This window comes from Heterodontus francisci, chromosome 5 (genome assembly GCF_036365525.1).
Source record: "Heterodontus francisci isolate sHetFra1 chromosome 5, sHetFra1.hap1, whole genome shotgun sequence".
Classification (NCBI taxonomy): domain Eukaryota; kingdom Metazoa; phylum Chordata; class Chondrichthyes; order Heterodontiformes; family Heterodontidae; genus Heterodontus; species Heterodontus francisci.
In genome coordinates, this window is record NC_090375.1 from 199,523,166 (window position 1) to 199,536,529 (window position 13,364).

At 40.0% G+C, this 13,364-nt stretch overlaps 1 protein-coding gene across 5 annotated transcripts in view; it reads right to left on the bottom strand.

Annotated features, from left to right (window-relative positions):
• Positions 1–9,682: 9,682 nt before the first annotated feature.
• The window catches only part of stard3nl (STARD3 N-terminal like), a 47,306-nt gene continuing 43,624 nt past the window's right edge, over positions 9,683–13,364 (bottom strand). For 4 of the 5 annotated variants that reach the window (XR_010975120.1, XR_010975119.1, XM_068032615.1 and 1 more), the window contains one exon: positions 9,683–13,304. The gene's annotated coding sequence lies outside the window, so the exon portion shown is untranslated. The remainder of the gene's footprint in view (positions 13,305–13,364) is intronic. The other variant, XM_068032614.1, reaches the window with a different exon arrangement.

Genomic DNA, 13,364 nt, shown 5'->3' on the forward strand with positions numbered 1-13,364 from the left:
ATGTCCATTTCTACATCCTGTATTATCTGCTGATCTCTGACCTCCTGTTTGCACAGCTCTTTTACAAATCTTTTAACCCTTTTTCTCGCGGGTCCTACTTCCTCACTACCTACTACAACATACCCTAGCAGTCTCATCATCCTTCCTGTCAGTAGTTCAGTTGCACTACATGTAACAAATCACATCTGCATACTTACACCAGTATCACAATATCATGCCTCACACTCTCAACTCTCAGGTGATCTTATCAAAAGATCAAAATGTCGGGGGGAGCTGGTGGTGTCTGTCTGAGATGTTTCAGTTACCACCCCCTGCAGGGTCCTGATATCTTGGGTCATGGCCAGACTTTCAAATGTAGCTCTCTTTAAAAAAAACTAATTGGCAAGGATACAAATATCTCCAAGGGAAAAACATCAAAGTACCAGTCTGATCTACACTTTCCTGACTTTCATTGGAAAGTTCTAGGTTTCTTGGAAATTCTACACTATATTAATTTAATGATTTGAATTCTGATTAGCTCCTGCATCAGTCAGATCTAATTGCCAATTCCCATTAATTATAATGATATTTCATTCACGAGCCGTGGAGAAACTGTACAGTCATATTTATTTAAAACATAAATCAAACATTCCCATTTGATTCCAGGCATTACCATATTTTTTTTCTATCTTAGATGACATTTTAATTTGTTAAAGTAAGTTGCTAAATTACACTGGATTTTCAATATCTCAAATTATTCCAAATTTAAATAACAGTGTTGCTGGGTGACAGGTTTTATTAATGTTCCATTTAATATCTCCCCAAAAGAAACTTTGTTTTTTATACTTAGGAACGACCTAGATTGTTTTTATTTTAGGTTTCTAAAAATTTGATTGTCCCCTTAAATGTCAGATGAATTTCCCTTTAAATAAGTGCTTTAAATAACCACTCATATCACTTTAATTTTGTTTATCAATTCCAATTTCTTATGCCCAGACCTGGTGGTAGTGCTTGTTGTTTTACATTAAAGACAGAAGTGCTTGCAACTGTCTCTCTTTCGCAAGCACTTTGTCTCATAGATAACAGATGCTGTGACATTTGTTGTTTGCAGTTATGTTCTTAAATTCTTAAAGCTGCTGGATCTCTTGCTGTGGCCTCAGTTCTCCAAGGGGGTGGAGCCAAACATTCTCAGATGCGTTACTTTACGTAGCTTTTAGAACAAAATTTCTCGTTTGATAAAGAAAGAAATTCCATTTTAAACTGGTTGTTTTTCAATTCTTTTGGTATCCTTAGGGTTTAAAACAACAAAATCATTAGTAACTTTATCAACTTCAAAGGAAGGCATCTCCATCAGGAAAGACAGCATTTTAGATTAAACTCCAATTGTTTCCAAACTTTTAGCATCTTTTGTAATTAAAGACTCCCTCAACTTAACATAATACACTTGAAAGTTCATTGTGGCCACCACAACTTAACAGGATAGTTAACCTTAATAGTATAAACTTAATTCAGACTTATTAACTTACAACATTCATTAACTACACATAGACAGAATAGCATGTGCTTTTTTAAAGAAAAGGTACATTACATCAATTTTTTTCTATTGTTCTTTCTTCAGGCATCTTTTCAAATGATTGTAATAAAACCCAAAAACTAAAGAAAAAGTTATTCAACATTCTTAAAATAAAAGATTCTTCCACAAACTTTAAACATTTAAACATCTCCTTTGTTTATCCTTCTTTCTCTTAAAACAATGCCCAATCCCTGACCTTTACTACTTAACAACAGTCAATAAGACATGTCCTAAATTTAAACTGCAAAAAAAAGAACAGATTTTAAACTTTGGTCCAATTAAAGCAATATTTTAAACTTCAAATTGAATTTCTGCCAGACATCTTCAGATCTTCAATGCTGAAGCTTATCTCTTAGAAAATTGTTGATTGCCTTTTCACAGTTGCCAAACCAACATTTAAAATAAAAATAAAACTTTAACTTAAAATATAATTCAATTATATATCCCATTCCTGGGTGCACAATCTTAAATTGAAATGAATAGACTCAACAATGACTTTTCACACTGATTCAACTCCAAACTTAGAACATTGATTCCTGTAATAAGTTATGAATTCAAAGTACCAAAATCTGTGTCAAATTTTCTGTCCCAATTCTAAGGAACACATGCAGGTTCAACTAGTTCGCCCCCAAAACATGATTCAAGGTTCCCACAAAAATATTCATATAAAAATAGAACAAGTAACAGACTCATGCTTTCAACATTAAAGCCGGGCAACAAAGAGTTAACGACTCAGCTCCACAGTACACATTCATGCAGGCTTGAACAAAGACACGGTAACTTGATTTTACTCACTTGAAATTTCACTAAAAACATAGTCTTTATATGTTGCTCTGCCATAAACTTAGTCATGCGGGCCCCAGTCAGAAAACATTTTGCTACTCAACTTCTTATCTGACATTTTGCTTGCTTCCTGACGTCACCCAGCGCGGTCCCCTATTCCCCTATGACTCTCCCGACCAGTGTGGCTCTAAGTTCAGTATACTTTATGGTAAGTGATTCTGACCTCTGAGCACCTTCAGACTTTTGTCCCCCCAGTGCGGTTCTGCCTCCTTACCCAGCGCACCTCCTGTCCTGAGTCCTCCTTCAGATTCTTTGAATACTCGACCAGATCTTCACTCGGGTAGGCTTACTGCCCTAACTATGGGTGGTAAATAAATGTACTCATCCATTAGCAGTGCCACTCCGATGGTCTGATGCGATTATCCTGCAGGCTACGTCAGACTGTTGTGGGACATCTCAATCACCACACGAGGAAACTCAGGTACAGGTTGTTCGATGGTTTATTCAAACGCATGCAGGGAGAGATACCACCTTGAGTATTCTGAGGTAATACTCTGACTTTACATTCAACAGCACCAACTTATATACCGTTCTTATCATGCAATGTGTTCAAACAATAGATGATTGATATGATTAATCATAAAACAATGGTGATTAATTACACATTCCAATGAACACACATCCTCAGCCTTATCAATACACATACCAGATGGCTCCATTCTGAGTCTATTATCTCTTTGATTCCCATCACATCAACCTTCCACGGAAACAGTGGCCTCAAAGTCCCGGCTCCAACCTTCACTCCCTACTCCTGCCCTTTACATTAGCAGCATGTTGGTTTCTTTTCTCAACCTGACTGTTAAATTCCGCTGAGATGCTTTTCTAAAACTCAACTTGTTTCTACTTAACCCCTTCAGGCATAAGCTTTCCTTTTCTGCCTTATCTTACTCTGTAGGCTCCTCGAAATCCATGGGTCACTAGATTTGGCCGTCTCACCCTTTTTCTTTGTAGGAACATGTTTACTCTGAACCCCTTGAATCTCCCCTTTGAATGCCTCCCACTGCTCTGACACTGATTTACCTTCAAGTAGCTGTTTCTAGTCCACTTTCGCTAAATCACTTTCCAGTTTTGTAAAATTGGCCTTGCTCCAATTGAGAACTCTAACTTCTGTTCTATCTCTGTCCTTTTCCATAATTATGTTAAAGCTGACTGAACCACCAAAATGCTCTCCCATTGCCACTCCTTCCACTTGCTCATCTTCATTTCCTAAAACTAAGTCTAAAATTGCGCCCTCTCTTGCTAGACTTGCTACGTACTGGCCAAAAAGGTTCTCCTGAATGCACCTCAAGAATTCTGCTCCCTCAATTCCTTTCACACTAAAACTATCCAGTTAATACTGGGGTAGTTAAAATCCCTGACTATTACTGCCCTATTGTTCTTGCACTTTGCAGAGATTTACCTACGTATCTGCTCTTCTATCTCCCTATGACTGTTTGGGGTCTGTAAGTACACTCCCAGCAATGTGATTGCCCTTTTTTTGTTCCTTAGCTCAATCCGTATGGCCTAATTTGATGAACCTTCCAACACATCATTCCTCCTCACAACTGTTATAGTTTCCTTGACCAAAATTGCTACTCCCCCTCCTTTCTTGTCCCCCTCCCTATCGCGTCTGAAAACCCTGTAACCAGGAACGTTGAGCTGCCATTCCTGTCCCTCCTTCAGCCATGTTCTGTAATAGCTATGATATCATACTACCACGTGTCTATCTGTGCCCTCAGCTTATGTGCTTTATTTGCTCTACTCCTCGCATTGAAATAGATACCCTTGCGCACTGCCAAACTCTTTAAAAAAAAATTTCTAACCTTTGTTTCCTTTGTCTTCTAGACTCATCCATTAATTTTCCGCCTTCCATTTTCATTTCTAATTTTCTCCCAACCGAGTCTACCCTCAGGTCCCCATCACCCTGCCAAACTAGTTTAAACCCTCCCCAACAGCACTGGCAAAACGTCCCGCAAGGAACTCAGTCCCGGCTCTGTTTAGGTCCAACCCCTCCAGCCTGTACAGGTCCCGTCTTCCCTCAAAGCCAGTCCCAATGTCCCAGGAATCTAAAGCCCTCCCTCATGTTTCCAGCCACGCATTCATCTGTCTTATCCTTCTATGTCTATATGCACTTGCGCATGGCACTGGGAGTAATCTGGAGGCCCTGCTTGCTAATTTCTTACCTAGCTCCCCAAATTCTGAATGCAGGACCACATCCCTCTTTCTACTTATGTTGTTGGTTCCGATGTGGACCACGACTGCTGGCTGTTCACCCTCTCCCCTCATATATGCTCTGCAGCCTGTCATGCTAGGCCCCCACCGGCCAAGAAAGAGGCACATTAATTTTGTCATGGATACTGATTTTAAACTGTTGCTGGAGCAAGGAAATGACTTGTTAAACAGATCAGCCATGGCTGGAAAAGATATTTGCATATTAACAGATGGTGCTTGTGTAGATAAAGGACCATTCCCTGACACATTCAACCCATAATGGATGTTGATCACTGGACAGTGAGGGGGTGGGGGAGCATTTTCCAGGGCCTGCTGGGGTGATGCAATCCACAGGGGCCAGGACTGGTTGGGCCAGCTGGTAATCTGACTAACTGGTTGTTCCAGGGGGTTTTTGAACTAGCCACAGAGAATTTGAGCAGAAAGACTGGTTGGTCCTGAACTGAGCAGATCTCTCTCCTGTCTGCTCCCATCTCTTTCTCACAAGCCTCTGAATCCACTGAAGACACATGAACCCCAAGAGAGAAAAGTCTCCTACAGCGAACAAGATTTAAGAAGAATACTGGGCCTCAACGAAAAGCAAGATCTACCTACAATCAAGGACTCTACAGTGAGCTCGTAGACCTGTAACAAAAACTCTTCAGATATTGCCTCAAACATTTCCACTTTATTTTTCTTCTGCTCTTTTCTGTCTCTATTTGCATGTGTGTATCGTGTACGCATGCTAGCGTGGGTGCGTCGTGTTTCTGTAGGCATCAACCGAATTAGAGTTTAAGTTCAAGTTTAATAAATTTCAACTTTTCTTCTTTAAACCTAAGAAAGCCTGTTTGTGCTGGTTTCTTTGCCTCATAATTGAAAAGTGGTGAACAAGGATTCACCAAGGAGGAGCTTAAAAAAAAGTGTTTAAAAAAAAACCCTGTTACGGTAAGACCAGGTGAAGGCTGAGAGGGACCCCTGGACACCTTTCTCACTTGGTCATAACAAGACGCTCAGTGACAACCTTGACCCTGGCACCAGGGAGGTAACACACCATCCTGGATTCACGTCTGCAACCACAGAAACACCTATCTATTCCCGTTACTATTGAATCACCTATCCCAATGGCTCTTCCAGTCTTCCCTGTACCCCCCTCCCTGTGCAGCTGAGCCACCTGTGGTGCCATGGACTTGGTTCTGGCTGCACTCCCCAGGTGAAGCATCACTTTCCTCAGTAGTCAGAACTGAATACCTGCTGGAGAGCGAGATGCACTCAGGGGTCTCCTGCCTGATTCTTTTTGACTGCCTGGTGGTCACCCATTCCCTCTCTCCTTGCGTACTCTTACGTTATGGGGTGACCACATCTATAAACGTGCTATCCACGTAGCTTTCATCCGCGCGAATGCACCGCAATGTCACCAGCTGCCGCTTAAGTTCCAAAACCCAGAGCTCAAGCTGCTGCAATTGACAACACTTCCTGCACAAATAGTTCTCCAGGACATGAGAAGTATCCACCACTTGTGGCTGTGCCTTCAGCTGCCTGGACCCTAAGCTCTGGAATTCCCTCCCTACACCTCTCCCCCTCTCTACCCCATTTTCCTCCTTTAAGACTCTCCTTAAAATCTACTTCTTAACCCAAGCTTTTGGTCATTTGCCCTCATATCTTCTCATGTGGTCCAGTGTTAAATTTTGTTTGAAAGATGTTCAAGATGTTACGTAAATACAATTTTATTGTTGTTGTTGGGGCAGTTATTAATGTACTTTGCATGTGTATATCTTCAATCTCTCTGAAGATAGACTGAATTAACACTGGGGTATGGCTTGGATTGTTAGGCTGCTTTATTCTACAAAAAGGTAAAGCATGCAGAGCAACAGGTATGATCAAACCAACAGGATTTGGACACTGAAAACGATATTGGCCGGAACAAGATGAACTGGCTGTGAAAGATAGTCATTGCTGTCCATAATGCCCAGCATGAAGAAACAATAATCCTTTCCAGCCCAGTGACAAAATATAATTTTACAAATTGAGTTTCTTCGACTGATAAATCTATGCTTTGGAGCAATAAGTGGGATATTATAATGCACTCAAATATGTTTCTTCGTTTGTTTGAAGGGTAAGTTTAAGTTAGTACAGATTATCTAGTAAATAATGTATTAGCTGAAACCAAAATTTGAAAACTACTGGATTTAAAAAAAAAAATACTTGAGCATGTGTAATGTGTAAACTCCATGTGATCTGAAGTCTGTGTAAATCACTGAATAAAAATGGGTTAGATTTCACATGATGAAATATCTTTATGTGGTGTGATTGGCTCAGTCTATCTATTCTGGGTCAGAATGTCTGAAGCATAAATTGTGCTCCTTGGGTTTTCACATTGACTAAAATAAACAAGCCATAAAATAAAGGCACATTTCACAAAGAAATTCCCATTCACAATAAAACAACTCACATCCCTGAAAACCATGTTTCTAAGTTATCATGATTCAGGATTATGTTGGGCTATTTTTCCATTGATGGGATCTAAGTATGAATTTTACAATGTATTTTGAGTTTGAAGCTGCTTTAAGGGGAAGTCAGATGAAAGGTGGTTAATAGGCTGATTGGAATTTTTTTCCCCAGATATCAAACAATATACAATTTGGTGGCCTGTGTTCATAAAGGGTATGCACCTTGCACCCATTGTGTTGGGAGAGTTGTGATCGCTTCCTGAATGCATAGTCAGGAATAAAGCAGAATCTGGTACACCTGAAAAATCAGACTGGCCTTTGGAAACAGAAATAAACGGGCAGTGAAATGCTGCAAGATCAGAGACTGCAGGAAGAGTGATTCTGTCCTGAACTGCAGGTCAGGATGCAGTTTATTCTGTTTAGATTTAGTAAGACGACCTACTGAGGGTAGTGTTATGTGTTCTTTATTTCATTCTGTCATTGCAATTTATGACAAACTAAGTGACTCTAATCATACCTGTTGCTCTGCAGAATGAAAATACCTTCCAAAGAGATTAAATGTTATTGATGGAAAAGGACTTAATCATTTTGCAGCATCTGATGAGGCCGAGTCAGTCTTTTCAGAATCACTGCACGCTGCGAATGGCTCCCTCTGGTGATGAAATACCAATGGCACAAGTTGCATTTCTCACCAACATGAAGTGGGGTTAATTCTGGTAACTACTGCCACACAATTCCATACAACAACAACTTGAATTTATATAGCATCTTTAGCGTCATAAAACATACCAAAGCACTTCACAGGAATGTAATAAAACAAGCCACATAAGGGACAGATGACTAGAATAAAAAGTAATATACTGCGGATGCTGGAAATCTGAAATAAAAACAAGAAATGCTGGAAATACTCAGCAGGTCTGGCAGCACCTGTGGAAAGAGAAGCAGAGTTAACGTTTCAGGTCAGTGACCCTTCTTCAGAACTGGCAAATATTAGAAATGTAAAAGGTTATAAGCAAGTAAAGTGGGGATGGGGCAAGAGATAACAAAGGAGGTGTAGATAGGACGAGGTCACAGAATAGCTGACCAGAAGGTCATGGAGCAAAGATATGTTAATGGTGTGTTGAAAGAGAAAACATTAGTACAAAAAAGGTGTTAACAGACTGAAAATTGAACAGCCGCAAGTACAAACGTGAAAAAAAGTGGGTAAGCAAACTGAACAAACTAAGATGAAATAAAATAAAATAAACACAAAAAATATATTAAAAGGGAAAAAGAAAAAATAACTGAAAATAAAAGTAAAATGAGGGGCCCGTCATGCTCTGAAATTATTGAACTCCATGTTCAGTCCGGCAGGCTGTAGTGTGCCTAATCGGTAAATGAGATGCTGTTCCTCGAGCTTGCATTGATGTTCACTGGAACAATGCAGCAATCCCAGGACAGAGATGTGAGCATGAGAGCAGGGGGGAGTGTTGAAATGGCTTGACTAAAAGTTTGATCAAAGAGGTAAAGAAAAGACAAGCATTTATAAAGCACCACTGGACTTCTCAAAGTGCTTTAGAACAACCACAGAACAATACAGCATCGAAGGAGCCGATTCAGCCCATCGTATCACAGCCAATGAAGTACTTTTGCAGTGTGTTGGAATGTAGGAAATGTAGCAGCCAATTTGTGCACAGCAAGCTCCCACAAACAGCAATTGTATCAGCTGTTTGGGGGCAGAACCTTTTCATCAAGTTCAATTGAAATAGTGTGGCATTTATGAAACACAGAAACTCAGGCCTTGCGCTTATATACAAGTTTTAATGAGACTTTACAAAACTTCCATATAACAGATAGCTATATAAAGAAACTATAATACACAAAGGTAGTCTGACATCGATTATATTGAGCAGTTACCATGTTAATAATGGATTAGACTTCAGGGTGCAACTCTCAAATAGACAAGAATTAATACTTCACTGCAGGTGAAAGGTGGAATTATTGTACAGAACTGAGTTTGCAGTAAACTTGGTAGTGGTCCATTTAACCCAGTGAACAGGAGTGCCCTATTCCCCTTGGTTGAGGTGTCCATAACCAGGGGGCATAGATTTAGGGTAAGAGGTCGGAGGTTTAGAGGGGAATCGAGGCAAAGGTTTTTCACCCAGAGGGTGGTGGGGATCTGGAACTCACTGCCTGAAAGGATGGTAGAGACAGAAATAGTCATAACATTTAAAAAGTACTTGAAGCGTCATAACCCACAAGGCTACGGACCAAGATCTCGAAAGTAGGATTAGGCTGGAAAACTACTTGTCAGACAGCGCTAACATGATGGGCTGAATGGCCACCTTCCATGCTGTACATTTCTAGGATTCTATAAACCTCACCTGCACCACTATCATTGAGCTGTTTATGGACTGAATGAAAATGAAGCATATAGCTGCATTAATAAGGCCACTGTATGGTAAGATGCCACAATGAGACACAAATATAAATTCATAGAAAAGTGCAGGACTATCAGCTGATTAGAAAGTAACAGAATAATATTTTTGATGGGCTTAAAACAAATGGGTTTATTTGTTAAAGGAAGGATTGGTAGTCAGGACACCAGCTTAAAGAAATCAAGAGATTAAACATGAGGTGATGCAAGGGCAAAGGAAAGATCACAAGTCACAAAGCAGCAAATAGACATTTATTAAAGAAAACACCTTTCTTCCATTTTCATTGATCAATTTACATTTATTGTAAATGATTTAATGTATAAAGTGATCTATTTATTTCAGTGTAATAAAACAAGGCATGACTTGAAAGTTAGAGACATAATATCACATGCACCAGCATAAATGCAGGAGCTGGAACCACTTGGACTGATTCTGCACACTTTGGTTTGCATTGGTTGATTATTTACATTCCAAGCAGTCTTCCTGTAACTGATCTTGTGTGTTTAATATCAGCAGTTTGATCACTTAGGGCCCTAATTTCCTTTGTGTAAAGTTTGAGCAGGGAATTTGATGTGAGCACAAAGCAGCAACATTCAGCCTCCACTTCACTAACGCTCAGTCTTGCTCCCACAAAGAGTTGTATTTTTGAAAGGCAGTCCTGTTTATGTTTAGAGATACAGCACTGAAACAGGCCCTTCGGCCCACCGAGTCTGTGCCGACCATCAACCACCCATTTATACTAATCCTACACTAATTCCATATTCCGACCACATCCCCACCTGTCCCTATATTTCCCTACCACCTACCTATACTAGGGGCAATTGCTAGTGTCCAATTTACCTATCAACCTGCAAGTCTTTGGCATGTGGGAGGAAACCGGAGCACCCGGAGGAAACCCACGCAGACACAGGGAGAACTTGCAAACTCCACACAGGCAGTACCCGGAATCGAACCCGGGTCGCTGGAGCTGTGAGGCTGCGGTGCTAACCACTGCGCCACCCCTATTTGTTTAAACCCAGTGGCAGGGAACTCCAGAAGAATTACTTGTGGACAGATAGAGATAAAAATGGAATTCACTCAGTCATGACCAGCTGTTAATTAAACAAAGGAAGGGAAGGATTTTGAATATCAGCTCAGAGCTGGAACTTGAATCTTTTCCAAAAAATAATGAATACAAAACAATCCAAGGGTGCAGGCACAAAAAAAGGGAAGTATGACATTAAAATAAGAGCATACTGCTCAATAGATTTGTACATAGAGCAGGATCTTGACAAAGAATCGTAGAATTGTTACAGCAGCCCATCGTGTCTGCACCAGCTCTCTGAATGAGCAATTTACCTAGTGCCATTCTCCAGCCTTCTCCCCGTAACCCTGCACATGCTTCCTTTTCAGAGAACAGACTAATTCCCTTCCTTTTGAATGCCTCGATTGAACCTGCCTCTGCCACACTCAGTCAGTGCAGTCCAGATCCTAACCACTCGCTGCATGAGGTTTTTCCTTATGTCACTTTTGCTTCTTTTGCCACTTTAAATCTGTGCCCTCTCATTCTAGATCCTTTCCCTATCCATTCTGCCCAGAATCCTTGTGATTTTGAATTAAAATTCCACCACCTGCCGTGGTGGGTTTTGAATCTGTGTCCCACATCATTAGCCTTGGCCTCTGGATTACTAGTTCACTGACATTACCACTATGTCACCATCTCCCTCCTTGACAATCAGAGTTTTTTTGTGCTAAAACAATATTTTATCCAATAATTTGAATTTAGTGATGTAAATAGAATTAAAACAATTTTAATTCTGAGCATTTGTATAAAATACGATGCAAGTTAAAAGCCCCTGGAACATGCAATAAGCAATTATAATTTCAGTGTAGCAGCAGCAGTTCTCAATATCACAATCTTTTTACTGTAATAGGCTATTGTTATATCTGCTTGTACATAATTAAACTGGTTATTTTCCATTAAAGCAGTTGATCAAATGCAAATTATGTAGAATTCTATTTCAATCCAATTTGAGGTATTAAAATTAATATATATTTGCAAATTTCTACAGTGCATGAACTTTACAGAGGCAATTATACTTATTAACACACACAATATCCTCCTCATGCCCAGATATTTGGTCATATTCTGGGGGCAGGGTAAGCTATGTGAAAATGAAGAGTCCATGATTGTCTATCAATTAAATAGCACTGGCACCTGTAACCATGGAAATATGCTATGCACCTTGAAAACATCCCTGTTCTAACCGAGAGCCTCCTTCCTTCAGCAGGTTAAAGACAGAAAGGGCGACCTCCTGATTTGTGTCTGATCAAAAGATTCACCCGCTATCCAGTGGCTCAGGAAAGGTCAGTCCTCACTTATTTCTGTCTGCAACCTACCTGAGAGGTGAGAGGTGTGGGGAGAATGGTGATCAGAAGTCTAGTAAAAAAAAAAACCTTGTTAGCGGAAGAAGATCTTATAGGAGAGGGAGCATGAGGCAAGGGCAGGCTGCCTTCCTATTGGACAGGGGTCAGCTAGTCTTGGTTCAAAAATCAGAAAAGCACCTTTAAGAGTTGAGGAGCAAAAATCTGGAAATACGACGATATGTTATTCACATGAGAGCTCGGGCGAAGGCCGCCAATAGCTGGAGTGCTGCCCTGAGGAGGGCTCTCTTTTTAGAATTATTTTATTCTACACTATTTCTTACAAAAAAGCTACCAAGCAACTAAAATTGATTATAATGGCTTATTGCACTAATTTATAAATGTACTCCTTCAGTTATTAAAAAGTGAGAATGTTATTAAACTTAAATGATGTACAAAACAAAGGGTTGGAAAACCTGTGTTGGTGCTTCTCATATGAAAAAATGGACACACATACAGTGCCACATCACAAGGGCTTGCAGTGTGAAGAGAGTGCTACTATGGGAGCAAGATCAGCTGACAGATTCCAATTACCAAGCACTACTGGCAGCAGAAATTGCACCCCTGTCACCTGCATAAGGTTTTGGGATTTTCTGCAAACCCTGGAGCAATTAATGGGTAAAGAAAACATAACTCTTAATTCTTCACTTTGTTGCAACTCGTCTTATTTGAATTAATTGTCAAGAATGTAATGAACTTTTCTGCCTAATCTGTTGCTATTGTCAGCTAAATAAAAATGATTTAAAAAAATTTCCTTCACTAAGCTTGTGCTGCAGAATGTAACTGTTGTAAGCTGTGCATCGATACTCGGGGTAAAAACACAGCACATGGGCTAACACACATGGGCTGCACAACTATGCAATTCTCCCTCTGTGTATCTCCAATATTTACCTTTACAAATAAGGCATAAATCTAAAAAGAATTTAAATGTTCAGGAACATTTCATAATTTATAACATTTTGCTGCATTTGGCCAATTCCATTTAAAATAATGAAAGACCAAGCAAAAATCATGGAGAATTTTAGTGCAACATAATGCTTAAAGTGAATAGCCTAAATCACATCAGTCAGGTAAAATGATCACACCTGTCAGTAATCCTCAAATATTCTCAGTAGAATTATTAATCCCTGAAATGATTGGTTTGGAGCCTATAATGAGCTATTTTGAGACATGTTGCGTAGAAGCTGATTCTGTGATTGAAACCATTAGTTCAGTGATGACAGAATACTAAAATCATTTCAGAGCTAGCGTAAGGCAGTAAAGTGATAAATGCCCATCAGGTGAAGAGCTCTGGTGCCCAAAGTGAATCACAGATCTGCTGTTGCCAGTCACATCACATCACGCTCGTCCCCAAAAGGAATCTTTGTACTGGGAGAATTCTGCAGCTTTGCTATTCTCAGAAACGTTTCCATTATCCCTTTCAGGCTGAGCTGCATCCACACGGCAACTGCTGAACTAAGTGGTGAGGGGGTGGTGGACAGAGAGAAAAAGTCAAGTTACTTACAACAAACTTCC